This window comes from Archocentrus centrarchus, chromosome 3 (assembly GCF_007364275.1).
Source record: "Archocentrus centrarchus isolate MPI-CPG fArcCen1 chromosome 3, fArcCen1, whole genome shotgun sequence".
NCBI classification, from domain to species: Eukaryota; Metazoa; Chordata; class Actinopteri; order Cichliformes; family Cichlidae; genus Archocentrus; species Archocentrus centrarchus.
In genome coordinates, this window is record NC_044348.1 from 35977248 (window position 1) to 35987270 (window position 10023).

Here is a 10023-nt window from a genome sequence, read left to right on the forward strand (position 1 = left end):
TCATAGGGAGAGGTGGGGTACACCTGTACATGTCGCCAGCCTGTCGCTAACACAGAGAGAACTTGCAAACTCCACACAGAAAGGCCCGGGCCAAGGTGGATTTGAACCAGGATGAACCGAGGAGCTCCATAAACAGCTAGTATAAAAAATAGAGTCCTGGAATAAAAAATAGAGCTAGAAAATAAGCTGAACATGTTCCCTTTAGAAGAGAAACTTGGCATGTGTAACCTTTAGCTTCACTGGCCTAATTCTGGAAGCCTACTGTCCTTCAAAAAAGAAGAAGTTGAAAATAGTATTTAGAACAGTTTAAACACTGACCTTTTGGCTAACCAGACTAACTTTTTATAAACTAAGGAAATTTGTGTTTGGTGGATTATTTCTTTGTTGTAACAATGCTTCGTGGCAATAAAACTTTTACTGTAGGTAAGCCTGTTCATTCCCCCTTAAATGGAGCTACATTTGTAAAGAAATGCATTTGTGGGTTGAACAGCAGAGTTGAGTATGTGGGCTGTGCCCATGAAGATCTTCTCTGACAATGCCAAACACCTTCTTCTGCTTCTTTAATATAAATATATGAAAATATAATCAAGTATAAAACACAGTAGGTCCCCATTGAACTTTGTTACTGAATGCAAAAATCAGGAACAGTCAGGAAAAAATAAAATGCCATCAGACAGTTATTTCTCACTTAAAGGGTTTTTAAGAATTCGGTGTAAAGGCGAGCAATTAAAAGAAATCTAATCCAAGTAAGTGAATAGCTTTAATTATGAAATCAGTGAGGGGTGATTTAATGTGTCTTTCTGCATCAATAACCATTACTAACCCCATAAACCAGCACAAAACTCCACAAAAAGTTCCCTTAATGACTGCAGCCTCCATAAATAAATCCCTTAGAAACTGTGGATACTAACCCTTTACCACTGTGGCTGATTCATGGAGAATCTGCCTGAATTTAATGAACAAATTAAGGACATTTAACGTATGAAATAACATGTTTTGGTTCATTCAGAGGCCATGTGGGGGATGAAGAGAGTCCTGTCAGAATAAGAGCGCAGATCAGAGAGTCTACGAAGGGATGAAGGCACATTAGAGAGGAAACAGTCGAGGCGAGTCGAGAGTGAACTCCGTTTGTCTCTGAGCTCCAAAACAGCAGCCAGCATGGTGCCAATTAGCACGGAGCACGCTAACACACACCCTCCTGCCGCTTCTGATTAAACTGCGTACTGATGGTATAAATTATCTTCTGCTACAACAGATAGCCAGGCATCTATATGTAAATGTTTAATTAACCCGTGGCAGAATCACCGCACCGGTCCACTGTTGAGGTTATTAATCTGATCATGGCGGCCATAACGCTGGGCCAATGCTGCCAAAATGAGTCGTCTGGAGGAGGCGGCAGATTCATCAGAGACGCCGGCTCATTTCCTAAAGTGCTGTTTGTTCTCAGTGATGAAGGCAGCAGCACATCGCTCTTTAAGGTGGACTCAAATCTGCTTAATGGTTGTTCTGGTGCATCTCACACCCACAGGGTTTAAATTTATCCCGAGAACTTCACAAACTTCCACAGATTATCGCACTTAGCCGGAAGCTGTCGGTCACAATATGCTTGACCAGACAGGAAGTAGGATGATAATATATACAAAACATGTGATTCTTGTCTATATTTGGTTGTGAGTTAACAGATATGAATAAACGTTGCCCTTCGGGGCCCATGTGGGTCTGCTGCTGAATTCGAGCTGCCCATACTAACCACAGAGGGTGTATTGTGATGCTGAGAAATGTTTATGTAGAAAAGCCTGTATTCTGTTGATTTACTGCCCCCTTGTGGCCGGATTTGAGTTAGGTTTCGTTTTTGTGTCAGAAAGTCAGTCAGTCGAGCATGGACTCTCACAGCATGACAGAGAGACAGTGTTTTCAGCGTTTTTAAGCCTTGGAGTATCTTTGTCCGTAAGTTAACTAAATGTTATTGTATCTGAACGTTGTTTTGATGAGAAATAACCGAGCTGTTATGTTGCTGTTCATAATGTTTCTGTGTTAGCCATAAATTAGCTAAATGTGTTTCTAGCTGCCTTAACAGCTATACATGCAAGCTAATGCTAATAAGAGATACTTTGATTGCTAACAGACGTCTGTAGCCGATTGTGTGAGCAGAAATGGGTCGACAAGGTTGACACATTCTTTCTTTAATTCGTGTGTTTATTTAAAAGGCAAAATATGCATGTAAAGTTTGCAAAATGTTGATGCATATCTTTTTTATATCTATTTTTTCAGTTTTACATAAAAGATGAAAACGTTATCAACGCCTGAAGTCTTTTTTGTCAGCTATCTGTCTAGCATGGTCCAGAACGCTTGTGCGAGGACAGAATAGAGGGGACCTATGGTCCCACAGAACACCCACACTGTAGACATGGGCTCCCCCACAGGGCAGGGCCCAGATCTGCCATGCATTTCACACCGTAACAGAGCCCACAGTTGGTGACTTGCACTGAGATAAATGTGGTGACCTCATAAAAAGTACGCCCACCCTAAGTACACAGGTATACTGTGGACACCCTGTAACACCACATAACTTCAGAAAACCGTTCCTTGTAACACGTGACCATGAAACAAACTGCTGTCATTCTGTCGCTTCCAGCACGTGTGAGCCAGCATCAACCAAAACAGTGATAAGACTGCTCTGTTACACTATGGTATGCAAGGAGCAGCGTAGTACTCCTCACATCCAGTGGTACTCAAATAAGGAACATTACGAGCTACTTTTCTTAAAAGGAATGCAGTAGATTACTGAATGACTTGCCTGACAAAGTCATTTGTTACATTACTTACTTGTTACTCCATAAAATGACCTGAAACACTGTCGCATAATTATCAGTTAATATAAACCTGAGGCTGCAGGTCCACACACCAGCACAAATCCCTATCCTAATGAGGACATATGAACACAAACCCAACAACACAACAGAAGGATGCAAACCAGAAAAAAGCACTGACTCTACTGCAGAAACATGAGCAGGTAGAAATGGAGGACGCAATGCTGCAAGTCCAACTGACATCACTGCCTGTTACCCGCTGAGCTTAAGGTATGCATACATACACTACGGTCCTTAACCAGCAGTTAGACTGTACAACACTTCATAATGTCTTGAGTCACTTGGACACTTTACCTCCTCTGCCATCACTTTATCCTTACAGTCCAGATACATTTTATTTATTACACTCACCCATATAATGCATACTGTGTATGCTGTGTACCTTACTGGCTACAAATGTATATAATATTTTGATATCTGTATATAGTGTTTTGATGTGTGTGTATATGTGTGTATATGTACATGTGTGTATTGACTATATATTTTCTGTATATAGTGCTTTCTGTACTGAGCTGCTGTAATGCGCAAATTTCCCCGTCGTGGGATCATTAAAGTTTTATCTTATCTCTTATCTTATCTTATCTTATAGTAAGATGTAATCATTTCTGACCTTGATACTAAAAATGTTTTTGTTGTTCTCCATTTTTTCCGTAACCAGACCAGAACCCTGTACTGCAGCATTATCCCAGTCCACAGAACCCCATCCTTGTCTCTCTATGGAGCTGATGTTTGGTGGTGTTGCTTACAGTTATGCAGGAGCAGAAGGGGGTCTGATGGAGAATAAATGTCATATCCTTTAGATCACTGATCTTAAACTGAAATCAGCAAAATTTATAGGGTTTACTTATTGTGGAACTTTCTGATCACACTGTATACTGTGCTTTCCAGGGTTCAGCAGGCGAGTTCAGCTGACTTCAGGTTTTTAAATTAAATTTACTTAAACACCCCAAAGTGGCTGATGGGCAAACAACAAACCAGTGTGCTGAAGGAACTGTTAGCTCCTATTAAATAAAACTTCAGGTGGAAAAACTGTCCCGATGCTTTAAAGAAGAACACACGTGTGTGTTTTCATGTGTGTTTGTGTAGATGAGATGAAGACACCCTGTAATGATGAAGATGCATCCGCCTGTCAGCTCGTCCCTCCTCCCTCTGCTGCCTCCATCGCTCCCAGGAGGAGGAGTCAGAAACTGAAACAGTAAACCACCTCCACTCCCTCGTTTCTCCTCTGCTGGGACCCCAAAACAAGCACAAACACCACCCTTCAAACAGCTGCAGCACTTTCAGTGCAGAGACTCTTATTTTGAAGGAGACGACCAAGAAAACAAAGTTTAAACATCACCAGTGCACCTATAATGGCATGATTACAAACGTCTATGAAAAATATAAATTAATAAAAGAAATAGATTAAGATTAAGATGAAGATAGTGTTTATTTGTCACATGCACAGTTATACACAGTACAATGCACAGTGAAATGTATTTTGTACCTGCAACCATATATACACACACATATAAATAAGAAGAATAAAAATAAAAAAGTAATTCACACTATACACTATACTCTATATACTATACACTATACACACTTTTACGTGGAATTATAGATTATAAATTATAATATTTACACTGTGCAATAATGGTCCAGTTAGGGCTCAGAGTTGAGCAGACGGATGGCTTGTGGGTAAAAACTCTTCTTCAGCCTTTCAGTCTTAGCCCTCAGGCAGCGGTAACACCGGCCTGATGGGAGCAGGGAGAAGAGAGAGTGTCCGGGGTGGCTGGGCTGTTTTAGGATCTTCATGGCCCTCAGCCTGCACTGCTTGGTGTAAATGTCCTGCAGGTTGGGGAGGGTGGTTCTGATGGTCCGTTCGGCTGAACGAACCACCCTTTTTAGGGCCATGAAGTCCTGCTTGGTGCAGTTTCCCATCCAGGTGGTGATGCTCCCACGCATGATGCTCTCGATGGTGCAGGTGTAAAAGTTCCTGAGCACCTTGAGTGGGAGCTTGAAGTCTCTCAGCCGCCTGAGGAGGTAGAGACGCTGTCTAGCCTTCTTCACAGTGATGTTTATGTGATGAGTCCAGGACAGGTCCTGTGAGATGGTCACTCCCAGGTATTTGAAAGTGTCCACTCTTTCCACCTCAGCACCACTGATGACAAGTGGATGGTAGTCCCTCTGCTGCTTCCTGCTGAAGTCCACGATCAATTCCTTCGTTTTGCTGACGTTGAGCAGGAGGTGGTTCTCCTGGCACCAGTTCTCCAGGCGGGAGACCTCTCTCCTGTAGGGTGTCTCCTCATTGTGGGAGATCAGTCCCACAACAGCAGTGTCGTCAGCAAACTTGATGATGACGTTGGACTCTGACTTGGCCTCGCAGTCATGGGTGTACAGTGAGTACAGCCTGGAGGGAACTATGGTGTTGAATGCTGAGCTGTAATCTACAAACAGCACTCTCACATAGTTCCCCTTACCAGTGTCTATGTGTGAAAGGGTCTTGTGGAGGACGAAGGATATGGCATCATCTGTGGATCAAGTGTATAAACAGTAAATAAGGTAATAAAAGTTATTATGCTGGCTAGTGGTAAAATGTTAAAAATATGTAATTTTTCCGCAGTTTGTGGACTGATTCTGCTTTCTCTGACTTCCTGGCATGTATCTCCTGTTCCAGTGAAGCATGTTTAGATTAAACATGACCGCAGTTTCAGATAAGCTCAGGCTGCAGACTGCTCTAAAGCTGCTCCAGTAGAGTCTCAGGATAAAAATATGGAACTGGAAATCAGGTTCAGGTTCATTTGTACCTGTAGGTTTGATCTGCAATAAGTGAGTCATTCATCCTCACATGCACACTTTCAATATGGAGCAGCAGCCTGAGCCTGACCATAAACACAATGTAACGTAAAACAGTACTGGACAATGAATAATATCAATGTGCAATTATTACCTCACCTGTCTGACATCTTATATCTTCTTTGTCTTGTTGTATCTTTGCTTATTATTTATCTATTTATTCTTTGCTTGTATATTCCTGACTGTATATTTCTGACTGTATATTCTTGTATATTTCCGACTATATCTCTGCTTGTGTGACCATAATTTAAAAAGCGCTACTGGAACTTTAATTTCCCTGACGGAACCCTCCCAAAGGGATTAATAAAGTTTAATCTAATCTAATCTAATACAAGCACAGACAGCTGATAAAACATAATACAAACAACTGAAGAAATGTAATTAGATCTGAGTGATGCTGCTGGAATAAGATTTAAGCTTTGCTGTTCTGCACTTGGGACCAGAAGCCTTCATTCAGAAGGAAGAAACTGAAAAGGGTACAAAGGGTAAAATCAAACCAGCCGACCCTGTAACCGGATCCAGGGTTCCTGGGTTCAGCCGGGGTTCAGCAATCAGCTGTTACCATATCGTCTGTCTTAGATATGTTGATGTGTAAGATAGGACTCAGATCATTTAACAGAGTCATCAAGGATGCTATCATCACTCTGAAGCTGCAGACTTTAAATTCTCTGACACGTTTGGGTATACAGTAGCATGAATAATAAGGGAGAGAGCAAGAATCCCTGTAGGCAGCCGGTGGAGGAGCAGACCTGATCAGATGGGACTACAGTTTCCAGACTCTTTGAGTCCTGACAGTTAAAAAATCCAGAATCCAGCCCATGAGATTTTCATGAAGATTAAACTGCTCTAAAAGTCTTATTATTAAAATATGTGGATGAACTGAACATGTTCCCTCCAAATTTTCAAAATTCCTCAAAGTGATCTGTAAGCAAACTGCATGGTGTCACACACATGCTCAGTTTGGCTTAAAATCTCTGACTTCAGCAGTTTTTCAGGTCTTTTTAAGGGTGACTGGTCTGATATAATTTTGGGATACCTGGATTTAGCTGGAAATGACCATAAAAGGTACACTTTTGTTTTATTAACACAATAAAACATAGAAAACCCCCAGACTAAACTGGACACCAAATTTATTTGATGCCATAAACATCATACGAATAAGAAGTCAAAACCAGCAGCTTTGTGCTGAGAAAGCTATCATCTTTTACATGAAAACAAGATTAAAAGCATAATTCTCTTTTATCACTTAATCACTTAATTTTTTTGCCATTACATAATCTCAGACAGACTGTTCTACCCATTAAATTATAGTAGTCATAATGATGACATAATAAAGCATAATGCAGCGTAACCTCAGTTTTGGCACCGTTTGGCTTCCGTACAGTTCAGCATGATCTGCAGGAAAGAGTCCAAGTTTGTTCGTCCGGTAAACAACCTCAATGAGACAAAGTGCTTAAGAAGCTGCTTGGTCTTAATTTATGGAGCTCAGTAGATATTTAATGTAGCATGTTATGGTACTTGGGCTTTTACTGCCCAACTTAATTGCTTTTTTGTCCTTTGTTTTCTTTGCAGAGCAGTCAGCAGAGTCTGCAGGGCTGCAGCACCATTTAGTTCGACTTAAACACATGAAAAATGCACTCTGACCACCTCACTTCCTGCTTTCTTTTTAGTTGTACAGTTAATGTCCAAAGACCCTGATAAAATATGAGGATCCCATCAGAATGATGATGAAAACTCTCATCATCAGGAAGAAGAACAGCAACATTTCCTGAACCAACTTTTACCCAAAACCCCATCCCCATAGAGATGGTGCCTGCTCCCAGACCACCAAAAAACAAAGCTAAAATCAGCAACAAAAACTATTTCAGCGCAACAATTCACAAAAAGCAATACAGCATCTTCAACTGCACCAAAGAATAAAACAGTTAAATGTGTATTATTAAACATTAAGTCTAAGGTTAAGGTTAAGGTTAAGATTAATGTCAATGTTAATATTGTTGTTGTATTTTACTTTTTATGTTTGTTTGTGTTAGTACATGGAAATAATTAATAAACATGTAAAAAACCCCAAAACATTAGGTCTCTCTCTTCCAAGTCCCTGTTAGTAAATGATTTAATAATTGATCAACGTATTGATTTATTCTGCCTTACAGAAACCTGGTTACAGCAGGATGAATATGTTAGTTTAAATGAATTCGCACCCCCGAGTCACACTAACTGTCAGAATGCTCGAAGCACAGGTTGAGAAGGAGGAGTAGCCGTAATCTTCAATTCCAGCTTTTTAATTAATCAAAGACCCAGACAAAGTTTTAATTCTTTTGAAAGCTCTTACACTCTTAGTCTCGTCCACCCCGATTGGGAAATTCAAAAACCTGTTTTATTTGTTATTGTCTATTGTCCACCTGGTCCTTACTCAGAGTTTCTGTCTGGCTTTCCACCCTCAGTAAGTACATTTCATGACATGGACACAGACACTTATGCTTACTCATGCAGGCACAGCATAGTGGGATTGTAGGTTTGTTTGTATTCATACTTTGTTTCTGTTTTTTTTCCCTTATAAATTTATTTTTCCAGGTATTTTTTTTTTTGTATGTTGTTTTTTCTTCTTTTACAAGTGCAGCAGTTGATGAACCATTGTGTATTTTTTTTTGCTTGTGCACTGCTGTCTCTATCCCCTTTCCCTATCTTCTCCCGTTTCTCTTTTTTTCACTCTTCTCTCTCAGCCTGCCAACTCTGGCATTACAAGGACACATGTACACTGCCTGGCCCAAAAAAAAGTTGCCACCTAGATTTAACTAAGCAAACAGGTACAAGCCTCCTATTGGATAATTACTGCATGGGCGATTATCTTTCAGCTGACAACAAGTTATTTAACCCCAACTGGTGCAACGAGTTGCGTTTCTTAAACAACCATGCTCCCTTAAGACACATCGCGTGGTCGTGGAAAAGATGTCAGTCTGTTTGAGAAGGGTCAAATCATTGGCATGCATCAAGCAAAGAAAACATCTAAGGAGATAGCAGAAACTACTAAAATTGGGTTAAGAACTGTCCAACGCATTATTAAAAATCGTCTTTGAGGAAGAAATGTGGCTGGAAAAAATCCTGAATGATCGTGATCGGCGATCACTTAAATGTTTGGTGAAATCAAATCGAAGAAAAACAACAGCAGCACTCAGGGCTATGTTTAATAGTGAAAGTAAGAGCATTTCCACACGCACAATGCGAAGGGAACTCAGGGGATTGGGACTGAACGGCTGTGTAGCCTTAAGAAAACCACTAATCAGGGAGGCTTCAATTTGCTAGGGAGCATAAAGATTGGACTCTGGGGCAATGGAAGGTCATGTGGTCTGATGAGTCCAGATTTACCCTGTTCCAGAGCGATGGGTGCATCAGGGTAAGAGGAGAGGAAGGTGAAGTGATGCACCCATCATGCCGAGTGCCTCCTGTACAAGCCTGTGGGGGGGCTGTGATCTGGAGTTGCTGCAATTGGTCAGGTCTAGGTTCAGCAACATTATGTGCTCAAAGAATGAGGTCAGCTGAATACCTGAATATACTGGATGACCAGGTTATTCCATCAATGGATTTTTTCATCTCTGATGGCACAGACATATTCCAAGATGACAAAGACAGGATACATCTGGCTCGAATTGTGAAAGAGTGGTTCTGGGAGCATGAGACATCACTTTCATACATGGATTGGCCACCACAGAGTCCAGACCTCAACCCCATTAAGAATCTTTGGGATGTGTTGGAGAAGGCTTTGAATCTGCCATCATCACTGCAAGATCTTGGTGCAAAATTAATGCAACACTGGATGGAAATAAATCTTGTGACATTGCAGAAGCTTATCGAAACAATGCCACAGTGAATTCATGCTGTAATCAAAGCTAAAGGCGATCCAACCAAATATTAGTGTGTGACCTTTTTTTTTTCGGCCAGGCAGTGTATATGTATGGGAAAAATAACAAAAATAAAATAAAAGGACAAAGATTAACCAGAGGAGCCTCTAGAGCAGCCATCACCAATAGGTGGACCTCGGTCCGGATCCGGACCGAAATGTTGTCTCAAGTGGACCCAAACCTAATACCAAAACAGAATTAACCACTTAATTAAAATCTTGTTGAGTGCTTTCGGGTTTACCAGCGCAGCTTTTACAGTCCTTACGGTAGTAGTGAAGCATCCAAGGAAACCCACTGACCAATTGCATGCGAGTTTGGCTATACCACGTCATACCACCAAGCTGGTTCATGCCAGCTGGTAAACTTTGTAACAAACAGGGTTATTATAGTTAACGAAAACGAACTAAATAATGAAA

General features: G+C 40.9%; 1 long non-coding RNA gene across 1 annotated transcript; it reads left to right on the forward strand.

Annotated features, from left to right (window-relative positions):
* The first annotated feature begins 1914 nt into the window (after positions 1-1914).
* On the forward strand, positions 1915-4223 carry LOC115778299 (uncharacterized). The gene is made up of 4 exons (XR_004019765.1): positions 1915-1947; positions 2126-2166; positions 2272-3080; positions 3529-4223. It is a non-coding gene; the product is annotated as an uncharacterized LOC115778299 (long non-coding RNA).
* The last annotated feature ends 5800 nt before the right edge of the window (positions 4224-10023 follow it).